Here is a 6,436-nt window from a genome sequence, read left to right on the forward strand (position 1 = left end):
GATCGCCATAGAGGGGACGCTTTGAATTTTCCTAAGTTGCCAATCTAAGCCATGCCCGAAATTCTTGACTAGTACCTACTTGGAGTCAGTCCATATGCTCACATATGATTTTACATCATTACATTACCTGAAACCTTACGTTCATCAGTTCAGTGATCATACTTCAGAGAGTACAGAGGCATTGCAGATTGTTTTAGTGGGCAGATAGCACTTGATTTCACACACATGCCACCATTGTAAAGCCTATTTGTAATACATTTAGATTTTATATATTGCAGTTCTATCTTCACTGACGGTTCAAAGATTTCACTTGGCATAGTCAGTGTATTTCCAATTGATTCATACATAGATTTTCACGACATTTTTTGAGTACATTTCTTGCACTATGTCTATGACTAGCAACCTCAATCTAGAGGCATCTGCTAAGTTAGACAACTCCAATTATGGTACATGGAAATACTGAATGGAGACCATTCTTGTACTTCAAGACAAATGGGAGTATGTCGATGGGTCTACACCTAGACCATTGGATGATCCAGCCACAAGTAGCTCTACTCCACCGGTCGTCATAGCACCAGCAACAGGATCTACAATGGTATCTACAGCTACACAAACAGTCTTCGCACTAGTAGCAGATCCTGCCATTACCCGAGCTCAGGCAGAATGGGATAAGAAAGACAAGTATGCCTATCATCTGATCAAGTAGAATGTGCAAGATCTCATGCTAGGATAGCTCAACACAGTCAAGACATCAACAGAAGCATGGGATATGTTCGCAGCTCTCTATCTAGAGTCCAAGAACATATCTAGGATTCTCACCCTGAGAAACCAAATCAACCAGAGTTTCTGCAATAGTAGTGAAACCGGTCATGCTTATGTACTCCGCATAATGCCATATTAGAAACTTTGGGAAAATCCCAATACTTTGGGAATTTTCTTTGTAATCTAATCTTAAATGTAACTTGAGTATGAGAACTTTGAATTTGTTAAATAGTATGTTTCTAGAACCTACTCTTCGAGATCTTTCCAATAATATGTCAAATGATGGGGTTTCGACAAACTTTTAGAAGGTTTTGCTATTCTGCATTCCAAGGTGTTAGCAAAATGAGACCTAGGATTTTCCCAAACTTATTAATATGATGTTGCATAAAAGACTACAACAACCAACTTGTAGTAGCAGGAGAGACTATGGACCCCGCAAAAATGGTTAAAGTAATCCTGAATGGACTAGGAGAGGGATATGAGAATCTAGTCCAGAGTATTACCATTCAACGGCAAATTTCGACACTGAAAGGACTTCAGTCAGTCCTACTTGGTGAAGAACTCAGGACTCAGGCCATCCAAGCATGCAAAGGTCATTCTAATGATCAAGCATTCATAGCTTCAGACAGAAGTAGAGGTAGACACAGAGGCAAAGGTAGATCATATCAAAAAAGTGGTCATCATTAACAAAATCAAAGTCAGCATCAACATTAGCATCAGCATCATCCTCAGCAGCATCAAAATCAGCAAAGAGAAAATCATTCCAACCAAGGAAGATTTCAAGGAAGAGGGAATGCATCCACCAATGTGTCAAACATCCAGTGCAATTACTATCACAAGTTTGGACACTATGAAAGAGATTGCTGCAAGAAGTAGTACGACCAAGGCAGTCAATCTAGTAGCAATCAAGGAAATTTCCGAGGCAGAGGAAATCATCATGGTGGACATTCTAGTCATAGTCATTTTGCAAATGAACATGGAAATATGTTTCTTGCAAAGCGAGGAAATGCATCAGAATGATAAAGTGTACCCAGACACTGATTACAATCCCAAAGAGGATTTTAGCTATCAAGTTGACCAAGTGGAATAGGATCCTTGGTACATCGACAGCCGTGTATCATCTCACATGACAAATCATTAGGAATGGTTTGTAGAAATGAAGCCATTAGAAGGACAGAAGAATGTCATCTACACAACAGACAATACACCGAGTCCAGTTCGAGGGACATGTGTTATCCCTATGAACAATTTCACTGGTACGAAAGGATTGGTGAAAGATGTGCTCTATGTTCCGAAGCTTAGCAAGAACCTCTTGTCAGTAGGTCAAATGATAGAACACAATTATCGAGTTATCTTCAACGGTGATGAATGCACTATCAGAGACAAATCCAAAAGATGTCAGCTAGTAGCAAAAGGTGTCAAGGAAGGACGCTTATATAGAATGCTAGCTAGATAAGCATGCCATGTTAGCTCAACTGCAACAGATGCCACTATCTGCAAAATGGCACAAGAGATATGGTCATGTCAACTTCAAGTACTTGTTAGATCTCAGGAATCAAAATATGGCAATTGGGATTCCGAAGCTACAGTTTCTTGGAAAAGTTTGTGAAGCATGCTGCTTCGGCGAACAAAAGCGAACCAACTTTGGCAGAAGTACCTCTTGTGCACGAGGTATTCTTGATTTGATTCATACAGATGTATGGGGATATGCCCAGACCTGCAACATCAATGGTTCACTTTACTACTTGACTTTCATTGACGACTACAGCAGATATTGTTGGGTCTACTTTCTGAAAAAGAAATCTGAAGTGTTTTCCAGATTTCAAGAATTCAAAGCCATGGTAGAAAACCAAACAAGCAGAAAGATCAAGGTCATGAGATCAGATAGAGGAGGTGAATACATGTCTTCAGCATTCATGAACTTTTGCAGAACTCATGGCATACGAAGACAATTCACATGTGCAGATACTCCTCAGCAGAATGTAAGAGCTGAAAGAAAGAATGGGACTTTAGCAGACATTGCTAGAACAATGCTTAGTAAAAAGCATCTTCTGAATCAGTATTGGGCAGAAGTAATAGCCACTGCAAACTATTTGCTTAATCGGCTTCCTATCAAACCAATACATGGTATGACTACTTATGAAGCATTCACTGGACACAAGCCACACATTGGGCATCTCCACATATTTGGTTGCATAGCATATGCTCACATACATGATGGTCATCGTAGGGAATTGGATGCGAAGTCACGCAAATGCATCATGGTTGGCTACAGTGAATAAAGCAAAGCATACAAATTGTATGATCCCATCAACCGCAAGGTTATTATCTCCAGAGATGTAATCTTTGATGAGGAATCAGAATGGAAAACCTCACCTACACAGGAGATAGAATCACCGACTTCACAGTCATCTACAGAACAGGTTTATGAAAAAGAGCAAGAATTGCCAACAACACCCCAAGTAGAGCCACAATAGCTCAGACGGTCTACTAGGGAAAGTAGACCACTAGCCAGATTGACATATGCTTAGAAAGGCAAAGCAATTTGGGTGGAAACCACCAACTATGCTCTTATGACTACCATCATGGCTACAAAAGAGCCAGTGTACTTCGAAGACATAGTAGACAAGCCAGAATGGCAAACTGCTATGAATGAAGAAATGAATGCTTTGTATAAGAATAATACTTGGGAATTATGCGACCTTCCACCAGGAAAGAAGGCCATAGCAAACAAATGGGTATACAAAGTGAAGTACAATCTAGATGGCAGTATTCAAAGATACAAAGCCAGACTAGTTACAAAAGTATTTGCACAGCAATATGGTCAAGATTATGATGAGACTTATGCTCCAGTAGCAAAGATGGATTCCATACGGTTCTTGATATCACTAGCGACACTCAGCAGATGGAATGTATATCAGCTCGATGTCAAGAATGCATTTCTGAATGGTTATCTAGACGAGGAAGTCTACATGCAACAACCAGTAGGTTATGTTAAACCAAGAAAGGAGAATAAGGTTTGCTATCTCAAGAAAAGTCTCTACAGCTAAAGTAAGCACCCAGAAGTTGGTACAGTAGAATTAACAAGTATTTTGCTAATTTGGGATACATGAAGTCCAATGCAGATCATACTCTCTACTACAAAGTTCAAGGGGAAGACATTACTATTGCACTTTTATACGTAGATGATCTGATTGTGATAGGAGGCAATGATAGCTTCATCAGAAAATTGAAACAAGACTTATCTATAGAGTTCGACATGAAAGATCTTGGACTTATGCACTATTGTCTTGGAATTGAGTTCTGGAGAGATTCAGATAGCACATTCATGAGTCAGCTCAAGTATGTTGACAGTCTCCTGAAGAAGTTTCATATGGCAGATTGCAAGATTGCAGCCACTCCCATGGAACAGAGTTTGAAACTTACTAAAGATTCAGAAAAGCCTACAGTCAATGACAGATACTACAGGCAGCTCATCGGATCTCTAATATGTTTGACTATCACTCGGCCAGATATTTGTTATGTAGTAAGCTCACTAGCACACTTTATGGCAAATCCAAAACAGTCTCACTGGAATGCAGCCAAAAGAGTCTTGAGATACATCAAAGGTACAAGATAGTTTGGGATAGAATACAGAGGAAGTCATCCACGGTTGCATGGATACTGTGACAGTGACTATGCTAGAGATCATGAGACCAGGAGATCGACACATGGATATGCATTTTTCCTTGGTCAAGGTGATATATCATGGTTGTCAAACAAACAACCAACTGTCTCTTTGCCTTCGACTAAAGTAGAATATAGAGCACTCACTACAGGTGCATGTGAGGCTATATGGCTTTGAAGACTATTGTTAGAAACAGATTACTTTGATGAGTCAAAGGCAACAATAATATACTATGATAATCAATCGGCTCAAGCATTGGCCAAGAATCTAGTATATCACTCCAGGACAAAGCACATTGATGTCAGAGAGCACTTCATCAAAGAAAGAGTGTTACTTGGTAACATCACACTGTAGCATTGTGATAGCAAAGAGAATGTTGCAGACATCTTTACCAAACCACTCGGTAAAGAGCTATTCGAGAAACACTGACTAGCCCTTGGTTTGATGCAGAGGAAGGACATTCCTATTAAAGGGGTATGATGGAATGTAATGCTCAGTCCTTCTTCAATTCCCCAGAATCATCATCTTGAGGGAAGGCCTACTTCATGATGTTGATCTTGAGGGAAGGTGTTGAGAGTTCACGCTCAACATCATGTGATCACGTGTGCATAGTACCATCACGTGATCATATGTGCATAGCACTAACCCAATAGAGTGCTATAAAGGAAAGGGTTAGATCCCCTAACCCTAACCCTAAATGGGTTTGTATATATTCTATTTTTTCAACTAAATCTAGTGTACAGTTAGTCATTTGTGGTGTGCTCTCTAGCTCTGCCCTCTCTCCTCATCTGCACTCTTCTCCTTTCCCCTCTTCATATTTTGCTTGTCACAACTTGCCCTCTTTGTCCTATTTGCTATGATTAGGGTGTATTTGTTTTTTGTAAGTCTTTTTGTGATATTTCGCCCTACTCTAATTGTTCTTCCTTCCCTACTAATGTCAATCTTTTTGTGATATTCTACCCTACCTCTAATCGCCCTTCCATTACAAGTCTCCAGATGTAGGTGAAAGGAATGAAGTAAACGTGACAAAAGAAGAGTTTTTCTTTGGAAAGATTTCCTTGAGAATATCTACCTCTAATTGCCATTTCATTGCTCTTCCTACATGTTTCTACCACATGTGAGGAAGGGAATGAAGAAAATATTACAAAACAAGAGTTTTTTTTAAAGGTTTGCTACAAAAGGGAATGAAGAAACCATTACAAAAAGAAGAGTTTTTTGGGAAGTAGAGTATTTTTTGGAAGATTTCCTACAAAAGGGAATGAAGAAAACATTACAAAGGAAGAGTTTTTTTGTGAAGGCTTCCTACAAAAGAAGAGAGAGGGATTCCATTTTGTAAGAGTTTTTTTGTGAAGGCTTCCTACAAAAGAAGAGAAAGGGATTCCACCTTGGCTCCTTTGGGTAGTTTTGCATGGTTTTTACTCTCTAATCCGAAAATGTCCTATTCACTAGAACCTAACATAATATTTTATGGTTTTTGGCTCCTAATTTCAAAGGATTATCTTCTCACCAAAACCTACTATTGATTCCAATTGTTGTGCTTTATTACCATTGATCCCAATTGTTCTATCCCAATTGTTCTCGTTGTGAAAACATATGCAATCCTCTCCACACCAATGTTGTACTTTGTAAACACATATCGATGTAACTCTCTAGACGTATCTTGTGGATGAGTGTTGTCCTAATCCGCTACAACCAATTAATACACAAATCTACTTGTATTTATTCAAGTCTTAATCACACTAACGCCATCAATATACAGATCTCATTCTTGCATTTAAAGGTTCTAAGCATATTGGAGCATCACATGGATGAGCTTGACGATGATGGACACACGTTGAAAATAAATGTGTGTATTCAATATAATAGCAACGAGATCAGAGATAGGGTATTCAATATAATAGACACGCGATCAGGAATAGGCTGGATGGTAAACATTTCCTCAAGCATTATTCTTGAATCTATGAAATGTTAAATATGAGGGACAACAGGAAGGTTGACTCTTCATAT

Source organism: Dipteris shenzhenensis, chromosome 24 (assembly GCF_047967505.1).
Source record: "Dipteris shenzhenensis isolate YYH24624 ecotype China chromosome 24, Dip_SZ_1.0, whole genome shotgun sequence".
Lineage (NCBI taxonomy): Eukaryota > Viridiplantae > Streptophyta > Polypodiopsida > Gleicheniales > Dipteridaceae > Dipteris > Dipteris shenzhenensis.